Here is a 17,473-nt window from a genome sequence, read left to right as displayed (position 1 = left end):
CCCACCATCCACTTCCTTATCATGGCTATGTTAGCCACCCAGTAGTAGTTGATCAGACTCGGCAATGCCAGTCCCCCCTCGCTGCAGCTCCTTTCAAGCATCGCCTTCTTCACCCGCGGGGATTTTCCCGCCCAGACAAAGCTCATGATGATTTTGCCAGCCCTTTTGAAGAGGGACCGTGGGATAAAGATCGGGAGGCACTGGAAGACGAACAGGAATCTTGGGAGGATTATCATCTTTACAGTCTGCACCCTCCCCGCCAGTGACAGCGGGAGTGCATCCCATCTCTGAAACTCCCTCTTCATTTGTTCCACCACCCGAGTCAAATTTAGCTTATGCAACCTGCCCCAGTCTCATGCCACCTCTATCCCCAAGTACCGGAAACTTTCCTCCACCAGCCTAAATGGCAGCTCCTTCAGTCTATTCTCCTGGCCCCTTGCCCGCACCACAAACATCTCACTCTTGGCCATATTTAATTTGTACCCTGAAAACCGGCCAAACTTCCTCAATGTTTCCAGTATATTTTCCATCTCGGCCAGTGGGTCCGACACGTACAGGAGCAGGTCGTCCGCATAGAGAGAGACCCTATGTTCCACCCCCCCAGTCATTCCCTTCCACCCCTTCACCGCTCTCAAAGCCATCGCCAACGGCTCTATGGCCAGCGCGAACAGCAACGGGGAGAGTGGGCACTCCTGTCTGGTCCTGCAGTGTAGAACATAGAACATAGAACATTACAGCGCAGTACAGGCCCTTCGGCCCTCGATGTTGCGCCGACCTGTGAAACCACTCTAAAGCCCATCTACACTATTCCCTTATCGTCCATATGTCTATCCAATGACCATTTGAATGCCCTTAGTGTTGGCGAGTCCACTACTGTTGCAGGCAGGGCATTCCACGCCCTTACGACTCTCTGAGTAAAGAACCTACCTCTGACATCTGTCTTATATCTATCTCCCCTAAATTTAAAGCTATGTCCCCTCGTGCGAGACATCACCATCCGAGGAAAAAGGCTCTCACTGTCCACCCTATCCAATCCTCTGATCATCTTGTATGCCTCAATTAAGTCACCTCTTAACCTTCTTCTCTCTAACGAAAACAGCCTCAAGTCCCTCAGCCTTTCCTCATAAGATCTTCCCTCCATACCAGGCAACATTCTAGTAATCTCCTCTGCACCCTTTCCAATGCTTCCACATCCTTCCTATAATGCGGCGACCAGAAGTGCACGCAATACTCCAAATGCGGCCGCACCAGAGTTTTGTACAGCTGCAACATGACCTCATGGCTCCGAAACTCAATCCCTCGACCAATAAAAGCTAACACACCGTACGCCTTCTTAACAAACCTCTCAACCTTGGTGCCAACTTTCAGGGATCTATGTACATGGAAATAAAGATCTCTCTGCTCATCCACACTGCCAAGAATCTTACTGTCAGCCCAGTACTCTGTCTTCCTGTTACTCCTTCCAAAATGAATCACCTAACACTTTTCTCCATTAAACTCCATTTGCCACCTCTCAGCCCAGCGCTGCAGCTTATCTATATCCCTCTGTAACTTGTAACATCATTCCACACTGTCCACAACACCACCGACTTTAGTGTCATCTGCAAATTTACTCACCCATTCTTCTACGCCTTCCTCCAGGTCATTTATAAAAATTACAAACAGCAGTGGCCCCAAAACAGACCCTTGTGGTACACCACTAGTAACTGGACTCCAGTCTGAACATTTCCTATCAACCACCACCCTTTGTCTTCTTCCAGCTAGCCAATTTCCGATCCAAACTGCTATATCACCCTGAATCCCATGCCTCCGTATTTTCTGTAGTAGCCTACCATGGGGAACCTTATCAAACGCTTTACTGAAATCCATATACACCACATCAACTGCTTTACCCTCATCCACCTGTTTGGTCACCTTCTCAAAGAACTCAATAAGGTTTGTGAGGCACGACCTACCCTTCACAAAACCGTGTTGACTATCTCTAATCAAATTATTCCTTTCCAGATGTTTCTACATCCTATCTCTTATAAACCTTACCAAGATTTTGCCCACAACAGAAGTAAGGCTCACTGGTCTATAGTTACCGGGATTGTCTCTACTCCCCTTCTTGAACAAGGGGACAACATTTGCTATCCTCCGGTCTTCTGGCACTATTCCTGTAGACAAAGATGACATAAAGATCAAAGCCAAAGGCTCAGCAATCTCCTCACTAGCTTCCCAGAGAATCCTAGGATAAATCCCATCCGGCCCAGGGGACTTATATATTTCCACACTTTCCAGAATAGCTAACACCTTCTCCTTATGAACCTCAAGCCCTTCTAGTAGTCTGAAATAATCTGACATTATCCTGTCCGTCCTAACGCTAGCTTTTGAGGCCTGGTACAAAGTCTGCCCCAATTAACCAGTCCCTCCCCGAACCCAAACCGTCCAAGCCCCTCCCACAAATAGCCCCACTCCATCCGGTCGAAGGCCTTCTCAGCATCCATTGCCACCACTAGCTCCACCTCCTTGCCCGTCGGGGGCATCATGATCACATTAAGCAACCTTCTCAAGTTAGCTGTCAGCTGCCTGCCTTTCACAAACACTGTCTGATCGTCCCCAATCGCCTCCGGTACGCAGTCCTCAATTCTATTCGCCAGGACCTTGGCCAGGAGCTTGGCATCCACATTGATCAGGGAGATTGGCCTGTATGACCCGCAGGATTCCGGGTCCTTGTCCCGCTTCAGTATGAGCGAGGTGGTGGCTTGCGACATCGTCGGTGGCAGGGTCCCTCTGTCCCTTGCCTCATTAAAAACCCTTGTCAGGACCGGTCCCACTATCTCTGAGAACTTCTTGTAAAACTCTACTGGGTACCCATCCGGTCCCGGGGCTTTCCCCGACTGCATGGCCTTTAGGCCCCCCAATACCTCCTCCACTCTAATCGGGGCCCCCAGCCCATCCACTAGTCCCCTGCCTACTTTTGGGAAGGTTAGTCCATCCAGGAACCTTTTCATCCCCTCCGGCTATTCCGGGGGTTCTGAAGTGTACAGCTTACTAGAGAAGTCCCGAAATACCTTATTCAGTCCTGCCGGGTCCTCCACTCTGCTCCCCTCCCCATCAACCACTCTCTTTATTTCCCTGGCCGCCTCCCTCTTCCTGAGTTGCTGCGCTAGCAATTTACTGGCCTTCTCCCCATGCTTATACACCACACCCCTTGCCTTCCTAAGCTGTTCCACGGCTCTGCTCGTGGATAGCACTCCCAGTTCCGCCTGCAATCTCTGTCTCTCCCTGAGTAGGTCCTCCCCCGGGGACCCCGCATGCTCCTCGTCTATCCGGTGAATTTCCCTAACCAATCTGTCCATTTCTGCTCTGTCCGCCCTGACCCTGTGAGCCCGAATTGAGATCAGCTCCCCCCTCACTACTGCCTTCAGCGCCTCCCACAGGGTCGCTGCTGAAACCTCCCCCGTATCGTTCACCTGCAAGTAATTTTGCATACACTTCCAAAGTGTCTCACATATCCCGTCCTCCGACAGCAATCCTACATCTAACCTCCATTGCGGGCGTTGGTAATTCGCCCCCCCGACCTGCAGGTCCACCCAGTGCGGGGCATGGTCCAAGATAGTGATTGCCGAGTATTCCGTATTCTTTACCTCCCCTACACAGTCCCTGCTCACGATAAAAAAATCAATCCTAGAATATACTTAATGAACATGCGAATAAAACGAGTAGCCCCTTCCAGTCGGCTGCCTGGCTCTCCATGGGTCCACAGCCCCCATTTGCTCCATGAAGCCTTTCAGCTCCCTTGCCATTGCTGGGAGTCTGCCCGTTCTGGGACATGACTGGTCCAGTCCCGGGTCAAGGACCATATTAAAGTCCCCCCCCCCCCCCCCCATTATCAACTTACGTGAGTCTAGGTCCGGGATCTTCCCCAGCACTCTTTTGATAAAGTCAACGTCGTCCCAGTTCGGCGCATATATGTTCACCAGCACCACTCTTCTCCCCTCCAGCTTGCACCTTACCATAAGGAATCTGCCCCCGCCGTCTGCGACTACGCCCTCCGCCTCAAATTGAACCCGAATCCAAGTCCGAGTGGAAGACCTGGCTGATCCAGCCCTTCCTTAGCCTAGTCTGGTCAGTCACTTTCAGATGTGTCTCCTGCAACATAATTACGTCCGCCTTTAGAGCCCGCAAATGTGCGAACACACGTGCCCTTTTAACTGGCCCATTTAGTCCCCTGACATTCCAGGTGACCAGCCTGGTTGGGGGGCACAACCCCCCCCCCCCAACCGGTCAGCCATAACCTTTCTTGGGCCCGCCCCCGGCCCATGCGCCGTGCCATTCCTGGCTCGCCTCTTGGCTTCCTCCACCCCGACCTCCTCTCCATTACCTACTTCAGATCCCCCCCAGGTCAGCAAAATAACTCCCCCCCCTCCCCCCCTAGCAACATCCCCCGATAACCCCACCCCTGCCATTCAATGGCTGTATTCTCCCCCCCACCTGACTCCCTTGACTAGCCAATCTGCTAGCCCGGTGACTCATCGCTCCGGCGCCCCCTTGTCTCACTTCCATTGTTTCCCGACCTCATCTCCCCCTCCCCAGCACACCATCCCCCACTCCGACCCACTGCAGCAGTCTCACTAAGATGGGAAAGATCAAACAAGATGTAAACATCAAACAGCAACGCGAGGCTGCTCCAGGTACAATACAGTTCTAGCTGTGTACACAGAAAAGTGTTAACCCACGTCCCTTTCTGAGCACCAAAAAAATATATATCTCTATATAACACCGCAATAACCCAGTACCCACACATCCCCCATCCGAAACAAACATAAAAACCATAGACATAAATGAAACAAAAGCCCCCAACCAACATCTTTAATCCCCATTGCTGACCGGCCTCCCTTTTGTTACAATACAGGCTCCAGCGCACTCGGAGAGCCCAACAACAGACGAAAAAAAAAGGAGAGAAAAAAAAAACAACAGAAAAAAGGAAAAAGACCATACGAGAGGGGGTGGGGGAGAGGGGATACCCACCCCCCCACATGCAAAAACTGCCCACAAAAAATACACTACAAGGCACCTTTAAAGCAGTAAACAGTCGACCTGCAGTCCAGGCACAGTAGGCGTCCCTTCAAACAGTAATTCTCGGACCCTAGCTTTTTTCAGGACCAGCCCCTGATCCCTCACAAAGTCCATCGCTTCTTCGGGCTCGGAGAAGTAGTGGTGTTGGCCCTGATGCGTAACCCAAAGACGGGCCGGGAAGAGCAGACCAAACTTCATGTGCTTTTTGAACAACACCCCTTAACTTGTTTAAAGGTTGCTTGCCACCTGGCCACCTCCTGGCTTAGGTCCTGGTAAATGCGAAGGAAGCTGTTATTCCACGTGCTGCTCTTAGCGCTCTTTGCCCACTGCAGCACCCGCTCCTTCTCCACAAACATGTAGAACCTAACCACCATTGGACGGGGGGCTCCCCCGGACGCACCTGTCTCGCCTGTACGCTGTGTGCCCCCTCCAGCTCTGGCAGTCGCGGAAAGGCTTCAGCCCCCATCAGCTGCATCAACAGGTTCGCAACGAACATTGTAGCATCAGCTCCCTCCGCCCCCTCCGGGAGACCGATGATCCACAGATTTTGTCTACGGGCTCTATTTTCCAGCTCCTCTACTCTGTCCAGCAGTCTTCTCTGTCTCTCCTTCAACCCGTCGACTTCTAACGCAGCAATCGCCTGCGCGTCCGCCTGCTCCTCCACCGCCTCACCCAGCTCCTTAACTTTTTCGTCCTGGGCATCCAGTCCCTGGTTCAGCTGATCCACTGCCTTCTGAAGTGGGTCCAAGTTATCCCGCTTCAATGACTCAAAACTGCTCTTTATTACCTGCAGCATGTTTTCCAGCACCTGCTGGATCGCCGGGTCCGAGGTCCGCAGGTCCGCCATCTTTGCTCCCGGGTCAGCGTCCCCTGCACCTTGCCTTTGTCCCTTCCTCTCCCGTCTGCGCTACTTTCTGCTCTCCCGCAGTTCCATGCAGCTCTGCTCGCTTCTTAGCCCCCAATGGCCGTCCTTTTACAGCCCCGCAAAACCGGGGAACCAGGTCCTCAAATCCCGCCGGAATGAGAGCCCCCGAATGTGCAGCTCACTCACTCATTGTCACCACTGGAAGTGATATGCATTCATACTTTTAAGAATGATGCAGCCTCTCCAAGGTTAATTTTGCATTCACTTTTTATCCATTATTTTGTAGCATTGCTAAATTCACTCACAAAGATCAAATAATCAATAATCACATGACATGGCCTTGCCTTTGATTGGACAGCTAAATTTACCATAAGTTCATTTCTGCTGCAGTAATAACGCAAAATCATACAAAATATAGCATTGCCCATTCAGTGTATAAAATTCACACCCAGAACCGGGCTAAGAATAAATCTAAGAAGCATCTTTGCAAAGATCTCACATGCCTCATATTCAGGTCTAGCACCTTTTATTTTCCCATAAAGAGGCATTTTGGCACCAACCTATATTCATAAATAATGGAGGACTTAAATTTTCCATTCAAATTGGATTAGGACCAATTGCATCTTTTATCTGTACCAACCCTTCACTGCATTTGATAATGATAATCATTTACTCTGTGCGGATTCTTCTCCTATGCAGATGAGGCTATTTATATGAAATCATGATTTATACACGAATGTATTTGAAATGCAACACATGCAAATTATGCAGATTTAATCTCAAATGTCAAAGTCTAATTCACATTTATCCATTTTTATTGAAATATTTCCATCCTCCTTGTTAATACTTCAACAAAAGAGTTACATGATTTTTGACAATATAATTGTCAGTGTTTCCTGCATAACGTTGAAATAATCCCACTTTTTCACAGCATTGGAAGCCTGCCAAAATAATTCTTCACGTTCGGAGTGACGAAGGGCTTGAGACATCCTTTCTCATGAGCAGTCGTGGGTTTGAAACTGGCAAAAACATTGCCGTAATTATACATTTGGTATGCTCAATATCGATTCAAAGCTCCTGGTCGACAAATCAACTCCAGTGGCAAAGCATAATACTAATGTGATTAGAAAACAATTAGTACAATGATTAGAGAAATGTAAGTTCATCAACAATTTTCAATATCATGCCTACCAATAAATTGGGGCCAAGCTCTAAATTACTCTACTAATACCACAAGATTGTAAGCATCATAGAGTATCACTACTGGCTCCAGGAGCCACATTGATTTTCTTTTAATGTGTGATAGCAGTTGCAGTTTGTAGCAAGGTGAATTGCTGTACTGAAACAGATGACAACTGGCGTAGTTGCAAGTTCCGATAGCAGCACCATCTGATGTATAAGATGCCTGCATCTTTATGTTAATAGCACCAGCTGTTGTGAAGAGCTCCTGGAAATGATGAAATGAAATGTTCTTCTTGGGGAGAATATTCACCACATTCTCTGTGATGGCCTGAAGAATAGGAGCAAGGTAAGGTATTATTTGGGTAAACAGCAGGGAATGTATTGAGCCAACAGGATTTAACAAATTTTAAAAATGAAAACCCGTGGTTATGATTTAGGATCAGTAGGGAAGCTGTGACTGGGCTATGTACAAAGCTGCAAACTGAACAAGAGCATTTTTCTATAATCCTATATTGTCAGTAACCTTAGAGTAACAGTGGTCATTTATTTTTTATGGTATTTGTTTTTTTTAATGTTTATTATATACATTGCATTCAATTCTGTCTGTGAACACTCATTCATTGAAAATTCACTATAAGCACCTGTGGTACTTATTGCATCGCTGAGTAGGACTGTGATAGGCATCTTCAATGTGAAAGGTGGCACACTGTTATTGTTCTTGCTGCTCTGCTATTGTTCAAATAGGTTAGAAGATCTTCTATATTACACATGGAGCCATAGGCTGCTATTTAATGGAGCCTGCTCAGGGCTAGATGGACGGTTGCATGGTACATTCCCACCGGTGGGAAAACTGACCCCCGTTTTGTCAGGATGTTGGCCGGGATTCTCCGAGCCTCCGCGGCGCAATCGCGCTCTGCGAGGGACGGAGAATGGACATCTGACCCGCGATCGGCGACCGGAGAATCACCGCCAATCGGATCGACGCGGCACCCGTCGGGGCCATTGAAAGAGGCTCCCGCAGCGATTCTCTGCCGGCAACTGGCCGAGTTCCCGCCAGCGTGGTTCACTCATGGTTCCACCCGGCGGGCACTCGGAGTGGCGGCTGCGGACTCAGTCCACAGCCGCCCTGGCGGGGGGTGGGGGGATCCGTCACTGGGGGGGGGTCCAGGATGCCCAGGCTCGCGGTCGGGGGCGCGCGCGATCTGGGGGGGCATCTATTGTCAGTGCCGGTCCGCGGTGTGGGTCCACCATGTTGAGCGGGGCCGCTGCCGTAGGCATGCGCGTACGGACCCCTGGAGGAAGTGCAGGGCCCCTGCACTATTGGCAGCCGGAGCTGCGAAGAGCACTCCGGGTCCCTGCAAGCCCCCCTCAGGTGGGAGAATCACTCTGGACTTAAACCAGGAAAGTCCAGAGTGATTCGCGCCCGTTTTCTCGCAGGCATGGGGACGTAACCCCATTATCAGAGAATTCCGCCCATTACCCCTGAATCTAATGGTGGCTCAGGGATCCTCCTGAACTTGTACGAGTGCCTTGTGTCTCTTCAAGGCAGTCCAGCAAACACTTTTGGGTTTGCTAGCATTTGGCAAGGGGGTTCTCTCTTTCAAAGGCACTTAGAGCCTGATCGAGGCACCATCATATGGAAAGGGGGATGTCCCGTGTGAGCCACTCTCTTTCCCTTTCATCTGAATTCTCTCTGATAATCCCTTCCCTATGACTCACAATCAGCCACACTCACGTGTCCCTGAGGATCTAGTGATGATCCCTGGTGAAGGCCTCAGAGCAGTACCAGCAGCAACCACCAATCCTGGTGACACTGCCTGTAATTGAGATCTGTTGGCCACTGATTTGCAGGCAGCTGCCAAGTATTTCCACCCTACAGGAACTTAATTCTGTGGGAGACCCAACTCTGCGCACTTACCTGCCTGATTGCAACTGATCTCTTCACAGTCCTGGTCCAAACATGGACAAAAGAGCTGAAAGAGGTGACGTGAGGGTGACTTCCCTTGACATCAAGGCAGCATTGTTGCTAACTTTCACCTTGGTTCAATTGCTCTGTTTTATTACCTTTGCTCTCGAGTCGCCAGGTATCTTTATGATACCGCCACGAGGTTCAAGTCCGAGTAATGATCAATAACCCAATACACCGATTAGTAAGATTCGAATCAAAGCACATTTATTATACACAGTAATCGCTACTCATGCACAAATTTTACGTCTAAGCTACTTCCAAAACTAACAGGCCTATACTTAACTTCGGACTGGCCCACCAGGTCAGGGGAACAAATGGCCTTTCATTTGGGTTCTGAGTCTGCGGGATTCGAAGTTGGTACGGATTGGTAGCTAGGAGCGCCTATCTCGTAGCGAGCGTTTAATTAAGACTTACTTCGTTCGGTGGTCACTGCACCGGTCACGGTCAATGTTGGTTTGTGTTGCTGGGTGACCCGGGCAGGACGAAGAGGTGAAGAGAGCGATTTGAACTTGGGGCTTAACTCTTATAGTCCCCAGGGGCTTCCCGCCTTTCGGGGCGGACCCTGTACCTGGTCCCAAGTGATTGGACTTTGTCCCAATCGCTTGGTTCAATTTCTCCAATACTGGAGCGGTTCCCTGATCGATGGGCGGTCTTGAGGTGCTCGTTCACCTCCTTTGTGTAGGCTCCTGCTGGCGCCGCGGAGTCTGGCTTTGCTTTGTGTGTCCAAAATGTTACTTATTGTTCCCGGGGATTGCTCAACAGTATGCAGATGGCTGCTACATTGTTATGGTGATGGTCGCTGGTATCGATGTTGTCTGGCCTTTTGCAGAGTTTTAATACACAGCAAACCTGCACCTGCCGGTTTCTGTCTTGTTGGCTGACTTTCCCATCAGCCTTTGCCATTCGCCATTTTAAATCGGGAGTTGCCCAATTTAGGTTGCTACACACCCTCCTTGTGATCCTAACGCGAAGCGTGAAGGATCACATAACTACGTTGCTTTCCATTCCCTGACCTGGGGAGAACTTCTTTCATGGCCTCTACACTGACCATAACTATGCAAAAAAATTTTTAACTGACAATTCTAAGGGGCGCTATGTCAAACAGGGACATGCATTACAAAACAAAAAAATGGGAACCTCTAACTCTTCTTAATACACTAACACTCAGTTAAACACTTCATTATTCTAACTTCCTCAACCAGACAAACAGAATCATAGCAGTTTATACACATTTTTCCTGGCTTGGCAGTCAAGCTCAGGATCGTACAATTGCTCATGAACATTTCTTTACATTTCTTTATTTACAATCAAACCGCAAATGAATGCTCTTTATTATAGATCGCGGGGGTCGGGGTCTGGTTGTATCTGAAAATAGGGGATCTGATCCTATATACCGGGGTACCTGGCGCGGTAGGCTCTCCTTCTCCATTTTCTCAGACGCATAGTCTGCACGATGCAGCAGAGTATCGCCAATACCAACAAGGTTTCTATTACGTAGAACAGGGAATACCAGGTTATAAACCTGGCACACCAAGATGGTGCGGTGTCGCTGGTGACTGGGCTCTGGGTACTGTGGGGAAGTGAATCATTAATGGCTGGGGGGCTTGAGGTCATGGGGTTCACGTTCACGCGCAACCAGATGTCCATTATCATGATGTACAATCCGGAGGATGTCCTCATGGTGCGTCTTCTTTCACGTCTCTTCTCTTCTCTTCCCTTCTCGTCTCCGGTCCTGAGCTTCTGGAGTTCTGTGGAAACAAGCATCGTGCCTGTAACTATCTTGGTTTAACATCGTCCAATAGTCTGTCTGTCCTTTAGTGCCATTACTCCCTTTATAATTGGTCACTATGTGTGACTCCCTCATTTTTTTTTCAAAAACCAAATTTTGACAAGACACACTTTCAAATACTGAACCAGTGCGAGCCGTCTCGCAGACTGTGCGGTTTACCATCCAAATGTTTGAGGATATAAATAGCATAAGGTTGGCAACCTAAGGGTTACCTGAAACGAAACAAAACTTTTTGAACTAAAATTTCCAAAATGAGGTGCCTATGGGCCGCGACGGGTAAGAGTTGGATGGAGTCCACGGGTAGGACGGCTACCAATGCCGTGTCTCCCCTACCTGAGCGTAGCTGACCAGAGGGGGGGTTCCCAGGCAGGGCGGGTCCCAAGCCGTTTCTCCACTGCCTGAGCAACCGACAAGAACGGGCAAGAAATGTAGTCATCGTGGTGGGGCTGCCGTAGTGGTTCTACCTTCGAACCAGAAGGGCAGTTATGAAGGGGGGTCGGTGTTTCCGCCGACAGATGAATTCCGCTGAACTGGCTTCTGGGACCTTAACAAGTCTCTGTGGGCAAGTCCTCAGAGGTTTCTGCTGATGAGTGTGCGGATAAGTTCTCAGAGGTTTCGGCCGAAAGGGTGTGGGGCGGTGGAAATTTTTTTTTTCTGGTCTGGCATACAACATTTAACAAAACACTACAAACAACATAAAACATGCTGCAGGTTCCATCAGAAAGGACACCGTTTTCTCCCAAGCAGTTCCTTTTAAAACATCATCTGGACACCTCAGTTATCGGTTGCGAACAGGGTCGCAAAAGGGTTCTCGTTTTGGGAGTCAGACTCAAGGTCAGGCAATGACCATCTACAACGAAAGAGAATATAATCATTGCCCCTTGACATTCAATGGCATTAATATCTATGAACCCCCACCCCAACCCCACAATCAATATCCTGGGAGTTTCCTTGACCAGAAACTGAACTGAACAAGCCATTTAAATACCATAGTTACCAGAGCAGGTCAGAGGCTAGGAATTCTGTGTGGAATAATTCACCTCCAGAGTCCCCAAAGCCTGTCCACCACCTGCAAGGCACAAGTCAGGAGTGTGATGGAATACTCTCCACTTGCCTCGCTAAGTGCAGCTACAACACTCGAGAAGCTTGTCACCATCCAGGACAAAGCAAGCCAATTGATTGCTGTTATATTTTAAATAATGACTCATCTAAAATATATATATTACTCTTGAATCCACCAGGATGATAAAATGACCAGTCTTCTTGCTGAAAGATGAACTATTTAATGAGTAATAAAATAATAAACTATGAGTCCTTTTACTCAATACTAAACTAACAATAAAGAATCAAAGTAACATACAGATAACTATATAACTATACACTATTATAACAAACTACCTCGAACGTCTCTCACTCTAGCTGTTCTATGTTTTGCTTGTTCACTGTTCTGAATCATATCATCATGTCATCTGACTTAGGAAAGGTGGGAAATGGGCAGCACGGTGGCGCAGTGGGTTAGCACTGTGGTCTCTCGGCGCCACGGTCCCAGGTTCAATCCTGGTTCTGGGTCACTGTCTGTGTGGAGTTTGCTCATTCTCCCCGCGTTTGCGTAGGTTTTGCCCCCACAACCCAAAAATGTCCAAGCTAGGTGGATTGGCCACGCTAAATTGCCCCTTAATTGGAAAAAATTAATTGGGTATTCTAACTTTTAAAAAAAAGAAAAGGCGGGAAACCAGTTCTTATAGTATCTGACTGTGAGCCATCTACTGTTGAAATGACTGTACTACATTTACATACAGTGAACATATATATTGATATCTGAATATCACTACAATTGCTACCCTTTCCACCACCATACACTCCCTCCACCACCGATGAACAGTGGCAGCCGAGTGTACCATCTACAAGATGCATTCCAGCAACTCACCAAGACCATAAGACCTAGGAGCAGAATTAGGCCACTTGGCCCATCGAGTCTGCTCCGCCATTCAATCATGGCTGATATTTACTCATCCCCATTCCCCTGACTTCTCCCCATAACCCCTGATCCACTTATTAATCAAGAGCACCTTTGGCAGCACCTTCCAAACTCACAATCACTGTCATCCAGAAGGACAAGGAGAGCAGGCACCTGGACGTTCCCTTTTATACCATTCACCATCCTGCGCTGGAAATAGTCACCATTCCCTCGCTGTCGCCGGGTGAATATCCTGGAGCTTTTTCCCTAACAGCATTATGGGTGGAATTTTACACCAGTGGACTTTTTAATGGCTCACTGCATTTTCCAGCCCCACCCCCTCTGTGATGGGGCCAAAGCATTCAGCCCTCTGGGTGTATGCCACATGGACTGCAGTGGTTCACGAAGGCAGCTCACCACCACTTTCTCAAAGGAATTTAGAGATAGACAATAAATGTTGGCCTCACATTCCATGAATGAATTTTTTAAAAGTTTAAACAGTAGGTTTCCCACCACTTCCCCCGCCCGTGGGCTGAACCTACGTCATCCATGTTAGATTTCACTCATTGAATCATTTACGGCACAGAACGAATTCATTTTGCCCATCCAGTCCAAGCCAGCTTTGTATAGAGCAGACCAGCGACTGTCGTTCCCCTGATCAAATCCCTTGGCCCTGCAAGTTTATTACCTTTTGGAATCATTGATCACCTCTTCTTTGACCACCCTCATACACAGAAAATTCCAGGCAATTACCACTCGCTGCATAAAAATGTTCTTCATCAAATCCTCCCGAATCTAGGGCGAAATTCTCCGGAAACGGCGCGATGTCTACCGACTGGCGCCCAAAACGGCACAAATCAGTCAGGCATCGCGCTGCCCCAAAGGTGCGGAATGCTCCGCATCTTTGGGGGCCGAGCCCCAACCTTAAGGGGCTAGGCCGGCGCCGGCTGAATTTCCGCCCCGCCAGCTGGCGGAAAAGGCCTTTGGTGCCCGCCAGCTGGCGCAGAAATGACATCTCCGGGCGGCGCATGCGCGGGAGCGTTAGCGGCCGCTGATGGCATTCCCGCGCATGCGCAGTGGAGAGAGTCTCTTCCGCCTCCGCCATGGTGGAGACCGTGGCGAAGGCGGAAGGGAAAGAGTGCCCCAACGGCACAGGCCCGCCCACGGATCGGTGGGCCCCGATCGCGGGCCAGGCCACCGTGGGGGCACCCCCTGGGGCCAGATCGCCCCGCGCCCCCCCCCAGGACCCCGGAGACCGCCCGCGCCGCCTTGTCCCACCGGTAAGGTAGGTGGTTTAATCTACGCCGGCGGGACAGGCATTTTAGCGGCGGGACTTCGGCCCATCCGGGCCGGAGAATCGCGGGGAGTGGCCCGCCAACCGGCGCGGCGCAATTCCCGCCTCTGCCAAATATCCGGTGGTGGAGAATTCGGCAACCGGCGGGGGCGGGATTCACTCCAGCCCCCAGCGATTCTCCGACCCGGCGGGGGGTCGGAGAATCTCGCCCCAATTGTACAAATCTGTCTTCACTAGTTTTTCTACAAGCAGCTAATGGGAACAGACTTGTCTACCTTATCCACATCTGATATTATCTTAAACATTTTTATCAAATCTACCCTTAATCTCCTTTGATCCAGGTGAACAAACCCCAGCTTCTCCAACTTAACCTTGTAGCTAAAATACTCCATCCGTGAAACTATGCAAGTGAATCTGCTCTACACCCTCTTAAGAACCTTTACATATTAGCTGATATATATCCTTTTTAAAATTCATTTACGGGATGTGGCTGTTGCTGGTTAGGCCAGCATTTATTGCCCGTCCCTAGTTGCCCTTCAGAAGGTGGTGGTGAGTTGCCTTCTTGAACCGCTGCAGTCCTTGAGGTTTAGGTACACCCACTGTGCTGTTAGGGAAGGAGTTCCAGGATTTTGACCCAGCGACAGTGAAGGAGCGACGATATATTTCCAAGTCGGTGTGGTGAGTGACTTGGAGGGGAACCTCCAGGTGGTGGTGTCCACCAGGTATCTGCTGCTTTTGTCCTTCTAGATGGTAGTGGTCGTGGGTTTGGAAGGTGCTGCCTAAGGAACTTCGGCGAGTTATTGCAGTGCATCTTGTAGATGGTGCACATGGCTGCCACTGTTCATCAATGGTGGAGGGGTTGAATATTTGTGGAAGGGGGAGCAATCAAGTGGGCTGCTTTGTTCTGGATGGTGTTGAGCTTCTTGAGTGTTTTTGGAGCTGGACTCATCCAGTCAAGTGGAGAGTATTCCATTACACTCCTGACTTGTGCCTCGTAGATGGTAGACAGGCTTTGGAGGGTCAAGGGGCTGTAGTCGTCCTCGCCTTTGAACTGCTCTGATAGTCACAGTATTAATATGGATAATCCAGTTCAGTTTGTGATCAATGGTAACCCCCAGGATGTTGATTGTGGGGGTTTCAGTAATGGTAATGCCATTGAATGTCAAGTGGCGATGGTTAGATCCTCTCTTGTAGGAGATGGACATTGCCTGGCATTTGTGCGGAACAAATGTAATTTATCACTTGTCAGCTCAAGCCTGGATATTGTCCAGGACTTGCTGCCTTTGGGCATGAACTGCTTCATTATCTGAGGAGTCATGAATGGTTTTGAACATTGTGCAGTCATCCACAAACATCTCCACTTCTGATCTTATGATGGGAGAGAGGTCATTGATGAAGCAGTTGAAGATGAACCACTATTTTTTTAACCAGCCTTTTATGTCGTACTTTTTCAATAATTTCTTAGAACCCATTTCACCAAAATCCATTGCAATCCGGCCACTGATTTTCTCTAACATTTCGAGGTGGGAACTAACAACCCAGAATTGGGAATTGACAGCTTGGATGTGAATGGCCCAGTTTGAACTGGTGTTCAGGGAAGATCCGTGATAGGGACACTGTATTTTGAAGAACAATTTTTCAGAAGTGGATATACTGGCCCAGGTTTTGAGAAGGGTGTTGCCAGTGATCTGCAACATTCACCATCATGACCTCTCCAAATCTGGCCACAACTTTGGGATGTTGGACATGTGGGGGTATAGCACAAACATCCTGAAGATGTGGTCTAGACTTGCATTCAATGGAAGACATGTGGGAACAGATGAGGGACATACTTCTTAACTGTCGATTGGTAGTCTTTTACTCCATCCTGTGCTGTTCCTTCTTGCCAGTGGCAGACAAGGGCAGACCAATGAAATGTCCTTGTGGTGTCACCGAAGGAGCGAAAGGCAAGTATGATCCGTGTATGTAAAATGCCAAAAAGAATTATTGAAAAATTAATTTCCAGCTACAAAAATTGCATATAAAAACTCCCCTTCACCTGTTGCAGTTGTGCGGTATAATTCTCAGGTTAACTTCACCTGTTGCAGTTGTGCGGTATAATTCTCAGGTTAACTTAGCTTAAGTGAGAAAACCCGCAACATCACAAGCCCTCATTAGCATTTATTTAAAATAGGTTACGAAGGGGATGAATCACAAATAGAGCCAAAAAGTACCTCACTTTGTTGCCAGAGAAAGACGGCCTGCCCCATTATAAAACTGAACTGATGCAGGAAAGGTGTAGCTCAACATACCCAGGTCAAAACAGACGGCTTGATTGGGACCCCTTCTACCACTTTAAACATTCACACTCTCCATCGCAGCGGACTGCTGGCACAGTACTGTATACTACATACAAGCCTCTGGCTTGGAAACACCCTCCTGAACTACACTGCGAGTGTATCTATGCCGCAAGGTGTGCAGCCGTTCATGAAGGTGGCTCCCTGTTAGCAAATAGAGGGAATCTATATTTGTATTTGTGGCTATTAGAAATAGGGAATAGCTTTAAGTAAGTTTAATTTTGTGTTCATGTATTTGAAAGAGTTGATGACTTGTGTTTGGTTTAAATGCATGCATGATAATGAGAGTTTAAGCAAACAGGGCTTAAAGGAAAACTAAGTTGTTGCTTAGCAACTAGGGGCCAGCCAGGAGATGCTGGACAGGGCAAGAAAGCTGCAGGGAGAAGATTCCCCAAAAGAACAAAACAAAGCCCCAGAAACACACAAGCAGGGCAACGCGCAGACCTGCTCCTCGCATTAGCGATGCCGACCTTGCCAGGCTTCTCGACACATTGATGAGAGAAGGGGCATCCTGTTCCAGCGAGGGGGGTCAGTCAGCCAACATCAGGGCCTGGGAGTCAGTGGCAGCGGCTGTCAGTTCGGGCGGCATAACCAGTAGGACTGCCGTACAATGTAGGAAGAAGACAAATTACCTCCACCGAGCTGCAAGGGTAAGTTACCACCCTCTTAAACCCCCCCCCCCCTCCCGCCCCCCCCTGCCCCACCACACAACAATTCACTGGCTGACACCTCGCACCCCGACACGTCGAATCTTCATGCTGATTCCTCAGCACCGCCTGGACACAACCAGCATAACCCCTACATAGAACAAAGAAAATTACAGCACAGGAACAGGCCCTTCGGCCCTCCTAGCCTGCGCCGATCCAAATCCTTTATTTGTCTTTTATTTTCCAAGGCTCTACTTCCCTCTGTTCTCTGCCCGTTCATATATCTGTCTAGATGCACCTTAAATGATGCTATCGTGCCCGCCTCTACCTCCGCTGGCAAAGCATTCCAGGTACCCACCACCCTCTGCGTAAA

At 48.9% G+C, this 17,473-nt stretch overlaps 2 long non-coding RNA genes across 4 annotated transcripts in view; one reads left to right on the top strand and one right to left on the bottom strand.

Moving 5' to 3' along the window:
* Window positions 1–6,274: 6,274 nt before the first annotated feature.
* Window positions 6,275–17,473, top strand: part of LOC140387992 (uncharacterized) — a 171,664-nt gene continuing 160,465 nt past the window's right edge. Inside the window, exon 1 of the long non-coding RNA XR_011934050.1 lies at window positions 6,275–7,454. This is a non-coding gene — a long non-coding RNA (uncharacterized lncRNA). The remainder of the gene's footprint in view (window positions 7,455–17,473) is intronic.
* LOC140387986 (uncharacterized) overlaps window positions 9,260–17,473 on the bottom strand; it is a 177,008-nt gene continuing 168,794 nt past the window's right edge. For all 3 annotated transcript variants that reach the window (XR_011934046.1, XR_011934049.1, XR_011934048.1), the window contains exon 4: window positions 9,260–10,825. This is a non-coding gene — a long non-coding RNA (uncharacterized lncRNA). The remainder of the gene's footprint in view (window positions 10,826–17,473) is intronic.

This window comes from Scyliorhinus torazame, chromosome 2 (genome assembly GCF_047496885.1).
Source record: "Scyliorhinus torazame isolate Kashiwa2021f chromosome 2, sScyTor2.1, whole genome shotgun sequence".
Taxonomy (NCBI): domain Eukaryota; kingdom Metazoa; phylum Chordata; class Chondrichthyes; order Carcharhiniformes; family Scyliorhinidae; genus Scyliorhinus; species Scyliorhinus torazame.
This window is presented reverse-complemented; position numbering and strand designations above follow the sequence as displayed.